Raw genomic sequence first — 12,738 nt, 5'->3', positions numbered from 1 at the left:
TAGATACTTTATGTATTAGAAATGTTTAGTGGAGATAGGATGTCTAGTTAGACTGTTAAATGCTTAGGCATGCTTATGAGTTTCTACAGGGTACATCTGGTCAAGGATAACTAGAGAGAAGAGTTGATGACTGTCAGCAGACAGGGTGTTTAATATTATTATTATGACGTGTATAACTGTAGCCTTAGCCATAATATGTTCTTATGTTTAAGTCATGACATGTCACTAGAAGTCTGTGAGAATGTTTTTAGATACACACCACTTAATCAACAGACACACACATTCACACATTGATTTACTTCATGTTTTGACTACTGCTATGACCAGCTGCAAAGCTGGCAACAGAGACACATCATGGTTTGGCGTTCCTGTGTAGTATGGGGCTAGCCCAACCGAAGAGATAAATGTATAGGCCTGGTTTGGTTTGGGGTCTTTCATCTTTCATCTGCCTGCGTGCAGTTTGGGGGTGCAAGATGCCTGAGCGTGTAATGTTAATTTTTACCTGTGTTCATGGAATAAATCAGCACTGTTTTGTAGTTACTTGGACTGCCTCGTCTCTCAGAGTCCGTATGGTAAAAAGTACCGGATACAACAGGAGTTTGGACCCAGAAGTGGAGCATTACATCATACTTAGCAGATTTGAATCAACAAGACCTCCCTTCCCTCTCACACAACTAATAGGAGCATCTCCTGAAATAGCTCTCCTCAGTTGGCAAACAGAACTGCACGACCTCCACCAACATTAACAACACAGTACATCGCACCTGGAAGCTTCACAAGCCTTCGTCATCATAAAAAACAGCCATAAGCATGCTGTTACAGTTATGAAACTGTCACAGTTTCAATACATTCAGTCACACAAACTACTTGGTTAGGTTTAGGAACAAAAACAACTTGAAAAAACAAGTTGCACACATTCTGTGTTTTATTAGCCTAGCTATCCGCCCCATCCTCCTTCTAATGCAGCCCGGTCTCACATAAAAATGTACAATAGCTACGTTGGGCCACAGCCTAACACATATTGTAGTAGTGTCACAATAACGGTCTTTGTATTACATCCGATGGCTGTTGTGTTATTCTTCTTGGTGACTTGAGCCAGTTGGCAAACAACAGCCTGGTGCACTACTGCCACCTACTGGACTGGAGTGTGGATCAGGAAGCTAACACTGTGTCCTACGGTTTGGAGCTATACAGTACTATACAGACCTATACAGTTAAAGACACCAATAAGGTGGTGGCTGGGGCCAACAAACAGCTGACTTTCACACCACCGGAGATTGTGTCCCGAGTCCACCCTTGTGCGATGTTGTGCTTTTCATTTGAGACTGTTTTAACCAAACCCAGGGTCTCCCCCAAATTCAAATAATCATGTAGTTTCTGTGCCTAAACCTTACCATGTATGAGAAATTTCAGCCAGTCTTTCATTTTTGCTGCCAGAAAAACATTGCCATGTCACAATTTTCAAGGCATTATTGAGTTTTCTAATTTTCCAGCCCTAGTTATCATGTCACCTAACTTGCTTCTTTGCTTGTGTCATAATTGCTACAGTCGCTAGACGCTGCCAACCTTTAACACATAATCATTTATCCTAATAGCCTCCTGACACAAATGAGGACAGTCTCAATTGGGTTGTTAAACAAATCTGAGAAGTGTTAGGTATTTTTAGTCAGATAGATATTGGATAGATACTTTATGTATTAGAAATGTTTAGTGGAGATAGGATGTCTAGTTAGACTGTTAAATGCTTAGTCATGCTTATGAGTTTCTACAGGGTACATCTGGTCAAGGATAACTAGAGAGAAGAGTTGATGACTGTCAGCAGACAGGGTGTTTAATATTATTATTATGACGTGTATAACTGTAGTCTTAGCCATAATATGTTCTTATGTTTAATGTCATGACATGTTACTAGAGGTCATGAGAATGTTTTTAGCTACACACCACTTAATCAACACACACACACACATTCACACGTTGAGTTGCTTCATGTTTTGACTACTGCTATGACCAACTGCAAAGCTGGTAACAGAGACGTCTCGGTTGACGTTTCTGTGTAGTATGGGGCTAGCCCAACCGAGGGGATATAATGTATAGGCCTGGTTTGGTTCAGGGTCTTTCATCTTACGTCTGCCTGCGAGCAGTGTGGAGGTACAAGATACCTGAGCGTGTAATGTTAATTTTACCTGTGATCCTTTGAATAAATCAGCACTGTTTTGAAGTTACTTGGACTGTCTCGTCTCTCAGAGTTAGCAATGGTAAGAAGAACCAAAATAATCCTACAGAAGTGAGCAGCTCTTTAAAGCTCTGGAATCGGGCTAAAATCTTTGATCAAAATTACCCAACCATTGAACACAGCCTATTCTCTACTTCTTCTTGCTTTGCCACTGTATGCAGACATACAGTAGGTCATTCGGAACTGTGAAGCAGTGATGACATTTTCCTGGAGAAGACAATCTCACACTGACAGAGGTGAAGAATATAGGGTGTTAGGTGATGTATGCTAACATCGTATCCCCGTTATACCGAAGATTTGTGTGAGAGATACATTAGATATGTGTGTGATTGTGCCAGTGTGTGTGTGATAGATGGTCTCTCTAGCTCTGACAGAAGATGTAGAATCACTCAGCCACGCCAGCCCGGATGGTTACCGGGGGCAACCCTGTAAATCTGACATTATGGGCTGTTGACAGCAGAAACGGTTGTTATCATAACCCACAGTGAGTTACAGGAAACTCACACACCTCTCAAGTTTGCAGTGTGACAGGAATATAGCATTACATACGCACCCACAGATAGACAGAGAGTGATAGTATGAATGAGGAGTTTGGAGATCATTTGGATTTACAGCTCAGCAGCATATGAATGTATGGGAAGTGTATGATGTGTCAGTGTTTGTGTGTGTTGTGGGTCGGAGGGAACAATGCCTATATATTATATGTATCACAGCGAGAGGGATGTGATAGAGTGAAGTGATGAGTGTGGGAAACCTTGTGATGAGCAGGTCACAGGAAACAAGATATCTTACCTGGCCCTCTCTAATCCTCACCATGAAATGATCTACACAGTCTTTCTCTCACACACATCCATGCATCATACACACATGCTGTCATGCCTCCAGTCCCATTTCACGATTATAGTTTTTTACCAAAATATTCCCTCTTTCTGTCGGTCTCTTTCTCTTTTCCACTCTTTGCTTCTCTGTCTGGGTGTTCCAGTAGTAATGGCGTGTGCTGTGGGAGCTGCAGGAAGGGCCATTACCATCCATGGATCACTGGCAAAGGCCTGCCCACAGTGGACTCCAGAGAGAGAGGAAAAGATTGGGGCGAGGAGGTCAAAAAAGTACCAAGGGGGAAAAAAGAAAAACCCCAAAAGGGGGGAAAGAAGAGGGTGAAGAGAAAAGATGGCAGCAGGAGTGGGATATTATTTCATGCAGTTATTATAATGAAGTCACTCCAGAGTATTTGTGATGATGGAGGATTTCTAAGTACGTTAAACCGCTTGATGGATTTGAGGCAAATATAAACCCACTCTCATTCTCGCTGCATTTTTCTAGTTATGACAGGATTTGGATAGAAACGTGTACAAACATGCCAAACCCACAGAATTATGGGTACTAAAATAAGGACAGATTCATAGATGTGGCTTTAGTTCATTCAGGAATGCAACTTGTTGTTAAATATTTCATTTTTTATCTGTTGAGCTCAGCTTCTGATTGATGAGATAGGTGGATGGATGAAGGAAACTTCTGTAATAGCAGACTTGACATGCTTTTAGAAAGAAAGTCATTAATCAAGAGTCATAAGAATTCTGCTGTATAATAAGCCAGTAGACTGGAAAGGGGAATGTTAGGAAATGAAATAGCCCATCAAGTCTGCACATACAGATGTTCTCCTGCTTCTTCTAGCCCTTTTCAGACATGCACTGCAACCCAAAAATTACCTGGAGGAGTTGTCAGTGTGAATGCAAATGTCCTGGTCAGTTGGCGCAGACATTATTCAGACTTTACCCTGCCACCTCCCTAGTACAAAGTCTAATTAATGTCTGATGCTGTTTTCACATATAAACGCTAGACAATGGCAGGGGAATTGGGTCCAGACATTATCCAGAGTTACCCTTTCACACATGTTAATTAAATTAAATTTGTCTGATGATTCTGGAACCAGTTCTCAACAGTAAGAGATCCCAACTCATATTCAGTCAGATATTTTTGTTGGTGCCTTCATTGGAAATGATTGTTTTTTTTTTTCACCAATAGATGTTTGTATTCTTCCTGTTTCGTGCTGGCCACATGATAGAACGTCATCAACACTAGCTTGCTGTGAATGCTCTGGACTGTTAGGTATTTTTAGTCAGATAGATATTGGTTAGGTACTTTATGTATTAGAAATGTTTAGTGGAGATAGGATGTCTAGTTAGACTGTTAAATGCTTAGTCATGCTTATGAGTTTCTACAGGGTACATCTGGTCAAGGATAACTAGAGAGAAGAGTTGATGACTGTCAGCAGACAGGGTGTTTAATATTATTATTATGATGTGTATAACTGTAGCCTTAGCCATAATATGTTCTTATGTTTAATATCACGACATGTCACTAGAAGTCGTGTGAGAATGTTTTTAGCTACACACCACTTAATCAACAGACACACACACATTGATTTACTTCATGTTTTGACTACTGCTATGACCAGCTGCAAAGCTGGTAACAGAGACGTCTCGGTTGACGTTTCTGTGTAGTATGGGGCTAGCCCAACCGAAGAGATAAATGTATAGGCCTGGTTTGGTTCGGGGTCTTTCATCTTTCATCTGCCTGCGTGCAGTTTGGAGGTGCAAGATACCTGAGTGTGTAATGTTAATTTTACCTGTGATCCTTTGAATAAATCAGCACTGTTTTGAAGTTACTTGGACTGCCTCGTCTCTCAGAGTTAACATGGTAGCAAGAACTGGGTAACCCTTCAGGACTATGTGCTGCTTTCGCACATGGGCTCACTCAGACTTTGCACTAGGGAGCTGGCAGGGGAAAGTCCGTTTAATGCCCGGGTCAAATGGCTCAGACATTTGCATTCCCACATACAGCTCTTCCAGGGAATGTCTGGATAATATCAGGGTACCAGAGCATGTCTGAAAAGGGCCTGAGTGAGCCCATGTGTGAATACAGCAGCATATACTACTACTATGCTTTTTTAAAACATTAATAAAGCAATTAATTACAACTTCTAAATCCTCTATAATGTATGCCCTATTAGAAAATGGTATAGAAACTAATTTCATTAATGCACAAAACAAAAGAAGAGGTAGTGAACATAGTGCAACACACCTCCTTCCCAAAAGCAGGGATGTAAAGAGAGGACAGGGCCGTTGTTTTCATTCAGGGTCCTGTGGCAGGTTGTACCAGCACTGACCTTTCTGTTCTAACACCCTCAGTATAAAGGGAAGTGCCACACAAAGAGCTCTATTAACAGGGAAACCAGATATAATGGGGAAACAAGATGGGCCTTTAATGGGGACAGGCAGGGCTGTCAGCATGCATAATGTAACAGTCGTGTTAAAACAACACTGGGGTCTATGTGCTCCCCCTTCGCGCACACACACACACACACACACACACACACAGAAACAATCCTATATGAGAGGCCAAAGTTATTAATTCACACACTGGCCTTCATCTCTGAAATATTCTCTATGCATGGTGCACATTTCTCTTGCAAGGATGGGAATCATTGTTGTGTGTAATTATGAAGACAATGTACGGAGGGATTATCAAAGAAGTAAGGGGGAAGATAAGAAAGCGGCAGATGAAGAGGGTGCGGGGACGAGAAGAAAGGGACGTAGAGGGGTAGAGCAGAGGAGGTGGTGAGAATGGAGAGAGGAGGGGAAAGCTGCCCCTTTCATTCTGTTTGTGGAGCTATCGTTCCCTCGCCCTCCTCTCTCCTCCCCTCTCCCTCCTCCCTCGTTCCTTCTTTCTCTGTATTAGCATGATAAAGATGTGGTGGAATAGGGCAGCCGGCAGATCTTTGGACATGGAGACAATGCTATCGCCAGAACAGGCGTCTACAGTGGGGGAACAGCCACCAAGGGACTACACCAACAACAACAACAATACACACCCACACACACACACACACACACACACACACACGCATCAAAACCCATGTAGACAGACAAACATGTTTTAACACATGCAGTGGATTATGGTGCCCAGGAGGATTTAAACAATACAAGGTAACATACAATCAGAGACAGCAGAGGCTCCAAAATGCAAGACACAGATGCAAACGCTTTCAGCAGGGACGTCCTGCTCATCTCGTCCTCATCCATTTGGTTGACCACATTCTGAGCTTGCTGAAAATGTGCTGTCCTCAACTCAGCCTGAGCCACATCTGTTCCCAGTAAACACAGCCCCTAAAATACTGTTTCTTTCTATTTAGTGGCTTCTCTAGAAAAGTTTCATGGGTAATTGCCATTTAATGTCTGAGTGTTCATTTTTAGTTGCAACGATGTAACTGGATACCAAAGAAAGTGTCTAATAACTTTGTAGTAATTTTGCAAAAACATATCAGAGTGCAACTACATGTTATTTTCATTATTGATTAATCTGTAGATCATAATTATACATAGATTTTGTTGTCAATGTTTTCTGGTTTTGCTGACAAAAATTGCCAGAAAATTGGGAAAAGGTCCATTTTAATATCTAAAACCCAACAGTAAAAAAACCTGATAACGTATGTCACAGAAAAACAGCAACTCTTCATATCTGAGAAGCTGTAATCATGGAATGCTTTGTGCTTTTACTTGAAAAATTAACCAATTAACAAAATAGTTGCAGGCTAATTAACCGTTGATTGACTTGAATGACTAATCATTGCAACCTGCTTCATTAATCAGCAGTTATGCAGTGTAACTAAATGTGATCTCCAAGGTATTTGTACTATTTGAGCATTTTAGTTTTTTGCTACTTTCTACTCACTAACCCTTTCACTGGGACATGTTCTGCTATTCTTTCCACTACATTAACTGAGAGATTTTAGTTTTTTGGAATAAGAATTCCACATAAAGCCCATAAAAAGGTTGTAAGAATAATCTAACTGTTGTAGATTAAACTACACAACAGTGAATAACATACGATTTAGCCTCATATTAAGTAAAATGTTGCATCAGTAATAATAATACATAATATAATAATATAACACCAGTGATACTAAACTTGAGAAGGAGTATTTTTAGTGCTTTAAAAGAATGTCAGTACTTGCTTAATGGGACAAAATAGCAAAGAACCTAACAATACAACAGAAAACCATCTAAAACATTTCATCTTCTCACTGCTTGCTCCCTGTTATCAACAAATCCCACATTATAAGCAATGTTTACCCCATTTTTGTCCATTTGTTACCATGGAGACACAGGTCTCAGTTAAAGGTTAGCCTAAGGCTAGGGCGCTGAGCTTTGTAGCCTTAAAACAAGTCAGTCTTTATTTTTGTGAAACTGTCCAACTTGCATTAGACTAAGAAAAAACTTCAGGCAATATAAACCAGACTGAAATGTCTGTGTGAAACCAGCCATTGGTTTTTTTTATGGGAAGTCAAAATGTCTGCTGTGAAAAAGGCCTATAATTTAACAAAACAAAATACAAGAAGAGTTGAGGACACTGACCACTTCACTTTGTGACAGAGCAACCTCTGCCTGAATGATGTGTGTCCAAGACCGAAACGCAGAGGAAATGCTTTGATTTCCTGAATGTCACCGCTGTGCTGTTGAGCAAGTCAAACTGAGTTCTACAAAGAAGGCACCGCTCATAGTAAGAATTCTGGTTATTTAATGACCTTTAGTTATTTCTTTTATTTTGTTTGTTCATCTAATGTTTATCTTAGATGTGAAATGTTTTTTTAAGGACTTTTCACATCTGTTGACTGTACATAAAGATTAATAATGAAAAAAATAGTTTATTTTTTCATAAAGAAATCTGTGCAGTGTTGAAAGTGTGGGTTTATTGTTAGTTTGGCATTTCAGGCGTTAGATATGAACTCACCAACTTAACAGTTCTGTAGATGTGCCAGTTGCAAAACTATGTGGTCAGTTAAAAATACAGTCACTGATTGTTGTTGTCATTGCCCAAAGAAACTAACAGCACAATCATATATCTCTTAAAACTGCCCTTCCTCCTCCTCCTCCTCCTCCTTTCTGTCTGCCTGTCATTCTGGGAACAGCATTAACCAGGAAATCAATAAGCAGATTGTCAGGCTAATCAGTGAGAGCCACACATGCAAACACACAAACCTCTTCTCGGCTGAGGGCACATCTTTACAGATCTGGAACGCTCTCCAGGTCAGACTCGGAGCCACAAGCCCCGCAGGATGCTTGGCCACCCCGTCTGCAGAACTCTGAACTGGGGCTCAACACTGAGCTCACATCCCCTTCATTTCTGGAGAAAAAAAAACAAAAACATTTTGTGTCATGGTGAATACACACACACATTTACACTGACACACAGTCACACTCGCATGCAGACACATGCTGTACCATATACAAACATACTGTATGCACCAGCATGGATCACAGCCAGTTCATGAGCCTGTGACGTGGTTGTCCACCCAGAACACACACACACACACACACACACACACACACACACACTTCTATAAAAACATATAGAGCTGTACAAACACGAGCGGGACTGAACGCACAAAAGAAAATTCCATTTTATGGTTTCAAAGGCCCCATTCAGTGACAGTCACCAGTGATTTTCAGCCTGTAGCTGCAGTGAATCAGTTCTAACAAAATAGCAAAAAGCTGTTGAAAAGAGTCTCTGATGGTTTGATATGTGGGTCAGGGGAAACAGAAGCTCCAAAACTTAGGAAAAAATATCAAATACTTCAGATTTAAAGAATTTTGTTAATGGGTGCAGATACTATTAAAAGTGTATTTTATAGGAAGCATTGCTCAGTGTAAAGAGACCAACTTGTTGCATTGTAAAGAGTTTTAAGGGCTAAAAACATGAAAGTAAATGAATTAGAAAACATTTTATAAACAGGCAGGTGTATGTGTGCTACTAGCAAATGGCCCCTTTGGGATAAATAAAGTTACCTTTGACCCCTTTAAAATTATAATCAACCACTATATTATTAGTCATGCATTAAAAGATAACCTGTTGGCATAAAGAAGCTGTTTTCAAAAGGTACCTTTCACAAAAATCACACAGTTTTGGTTTCACCCAAAATCCTAGGAGGGCTGTTTTTCTGCTTGGGTCTGTGTGGGAGGTCAGCAGCAGCCCTCAGCTGGAAGTTATTGCTGGGTTATGTGCTGCTGATCATTCCTCCCCGCAGAGAGCGCATCATAATTTCATTTAATATTTCACAAAGGACCAGTAAGTCTGGGATATTATTGTCAAATCTTTATGTTTTATTTTTTTCAAGTTCTCAGAAAAGGATCATCTTTCAGCTTTTATTCAATTTCTGAAGTTGTAAAGTTAAGTTTTAACAATGTGAGGACCTTTGCCATTTGGGGTCTTGTGTTTGTACAGAATTTTATATAATTCAAAATGAAGAAATATCAATTTCAGTAATTTCATACAGCACAGTTCATATAATAAAGTAGCTAAAAGTGCATCGCATGTAAATAAGTTAAACAGAAAAGAAGAAGCTAATAATAATCATCATCATCATAAACTGACAAATAAAAGATAGATTTTCAGCTGTTTTTTAAAAGATGCCAGGTTGAGGTTGCCTGTTTTATTTCTACTGGCAGTCTATTAATTTGCTCCATGTAAACCAGATGTTTTGCAGACTAATGCGAGGAATCTGACGAGGTTCACTTGCAGCGTAGCTAATACAAACTCATACAAACCTGCCTGTGAGAAAACTCCAGGTTTGCTTCTAGATATTTTCTACCAAGACCCAGTTTTCACTCAATAAAGTGATGCCTCCAAATTGCAGTTTCTGTCTTATGGAAGGTCTGTGGTCTTTCACGTCATGTCATGTCTAAGAACACCCTGAATTGTGGTTGTTTTGGTGAATTACTGATTAAAAGAGAAATCTGTAATGTTTAAATAAAGCACTAAAATTAGAAAGTATATCTTGTTTGGGGAACATCTTAATGCTCTTGTAATCAAGTTTGTTAGGTCACACACACATGAATACATTCATGTTCACATTACCCAGTCAGTTGATCACATATTCACAGGTCAAACGATTTCATCGGCTTCTTGCTGCAGTTTAAATGTTTACACAGAAAACAGCTTAACTTTCTGGTTAGGATTGATGAAATCATTTAAAACTGATTTTACAATAAACGGTCACTCGCCACACGATCAAATGTGTTGGAAGGGGTACACACACCTGTCTGTCAGTCATCCACAGCTGCAGATAAACACTCCTAGAGGGCGGTGATGATGACTGACAGGCAGAAGACAGTGTCAGTCATCCCACACTGTCTCCATTAGATGATGCCATTGTGCTTGGATTTGGCAACTTGCCGATGTCGCAGATACAGAGCAATCAAAGGAGGGGGAGAAAGAAAGGTCGCTCCACCGCTTCATGACAGGGAAGGATGGAAGAAGACAGGGAGGTTTCCACAGGAGGGAGGTGACAGCAGACAACCAGTGAGAAGGCAGCATCAAGAACACTGATGATGAAATTCTTTGGACCTTAGAAACCTCCTCCAGAGCCACAGATGACCTTATGCAACACTGCGTAGTACTCCTTGTAATAAATACACACAATTTCATGTGTAAAATTGATGGAGTACTCCTTTAAAAGACTTACAGTGGGTCTGAGCGCACTAACTTTCCCTTTTGCTGGGAATCTTTATTGTGAAACTTCTCCAAAGTGTTGATAAATGAAAAAGTACTTGTGTTATGAAGAGAAACTTGGAGCAATGCTGTTGACTGAGATGTTAAAAGGCACGTTAACAAAGATTTTTCACTTTATCTAATAGAGATTAGGACATGGTGTCTCTCAGCTATACTGCCCCCCCTCCATGACACTGCTGTCTACAGCCCTTCTGTTGTTGTAAACCTTTTTTAATGTATGGCCTATAAATTAGCCCCGGCTGACACCTAGCGAAGGTAATAAGAAGCATTTTTCGAACCGTGAGTAGTCATTTTAAACATCCAGCCACTGAGGAGTTCTTGGCAGCTAAAAGTCAAAAACAGAGCGAAGAGGTCATGTTCTTTTGCACGGAGAGAGTGGGACAAGAAAAAAAATCAGGGTTAACACTGGTTTGGCTTTTTGAGATGGAGAGGGTTCAAATCAGCCAAAGGGCTCAAACTTGATTCACATGTCGTGATCTTCCTTCAGGATGTGTTAGCATCTAAAGCTATTGGGTTTGTTTTGGTAACATTAGCGTTCTAGCATGGTCATGATTTTACCTTTGTATTGACGTAATATGATTTTAATTTGGGAGTAATTCAAACTTTGTGTAACTTTAGTGCTTTTTTGTCACATTAGCAGTAACCGGGGCGTTCTACTGGATTGACACATTTACTCATTAGTCAGTGAATGCTAGCTTCAGACTGGAGGCTGCATTTTGTCCAGTTTGTCCCAGCCAGGCATCTGTAGTTTAGATTGTTGCTAGGAAACGGAACATGATGAGAGGAGAAAAGAGAGGTTTGGAGTGGCGTCCCACACAAACCCTCTAGCGGCTGAAAAGAAATTAGTATCTTTAACTGATCCTCTTTTTGACCTGCAGCTGCCTGTCAGTTGGTGTGTTGCTCTGTTTTTAACTTAATGTTTCATTTTTATGGAGGTTTTCCATGGGTTTGTTTTCATTCAGGTCCCAAATGTTGCACTGACGTCTAATAAACTATTACTTGAGACCCTGGACAGTATTTGAAAAGCAGGATTTATTAAGACAATTATGCTCGAGTAAAGCGTTGATAAAAGACACAGGTTCACAAATTTAAAAACTCCCCAGTCTGTCTCTCTTTTTTGGACTCTTCTGTCTCACGATATTTTTCACTCTTTTTCGCCCCACCATTCCACACCGAGGTGTGTGTTTATGTGCGAACAGGAAAAAAGGTATTAAAGTGTGATAATTGGAGATCTCGTCTCCAACACCTGTCATAGACCATTCATCACACAGTGTTCCCCCTGCACACACACACACACATTTAAGATTATCTGTCTCCGATACATTCCTGTGTTCACACAAAGAGCTTTTAAAAGCATGTCTATGCCAAGTGCAATTTTCAAGTACATGTACACAAACACACACACACACACACACACACACACACACAAACACAGATGCAAACATGCAACTGAAGTCCCAGAGCTGAGTAGATATCAGAAAAGCATTACAACTGTCATTATCACATATAAGGAGGTGTGCACACACACACAGACACACACACACACTCAAAGATAAGTATGTTGTTGGTTAAGAAGGCTTTTTCCTTCTGAGACATGGGGAAATGGCAGACTGCTGGAACAACACTAACAAAGTCGCACATGTCTCAGCTTACTGTTTCCACTGAAGGCATACCCGTTAAATACACTCATGCAGTACATACAAACTGCTCCTGCCAATCTGAAACACAACCTTAATCCATCTTTTATCCTTCCACCCATCTCCTCCTTTTCCTCAATCCTCCTCTCAGGATCTCCTCCAACCTTAGTCCTCCTCTCCCCTCCCTCTCTGCTCAGTTTGTGTTAGCGTGTCTATTTCACATGGCTTTTTGAAAATGGGATTGTTGCCTCAGTCTGATGTGGTTTGTGTATGAAGCGAGGACACCTATTTCATCTCCAG

At 40.5% G+C, this 12,738-nt stretch overlaps 1 long non-coding RNA gene across 1 annotated transcript in view; it reads right to left on the bottom strand.

Annotated features, from left to right (window-relative positions):
- LOC109952355 (uncharacterized) overlaps window positions 1-12,738 on the bottom strand; it is a 52,034-nt gene that overhangs the window by 3,003 nt on the left and 36,293 nt on the right. Inside the window, exon 2 of the long non-coding RNA XR_002273740.1 lies at window positions 8,272-8,416. This is a non-coding gene — a long non-coding RNA (uncharacterized LOC109952355). The remainder of the gene's footprint in view (window positions 1-8,271; window positions 8,417-12,738) is intronic.

The sequence above is a fragment of the Monopterus albus genome, unplaced genomic scaffold (assembly GCF_001952655.1).
Source record: "Monopterus albus unplaced genomic scaffold, M_albus_1.0 scaffold455.1, whole genome shotgun sequence".
NCBI lineage: Eukaryota > Metazoa > Chordata > Actinopteri > Synbranchiformes > Synbranchidae > Monopterus > Monopterus albus.
The sequence above is the reverse complement of the archived record's forward strand: the minus strand, read 5'-3'. Positions and strand labels throughout refer to the sequence as shown.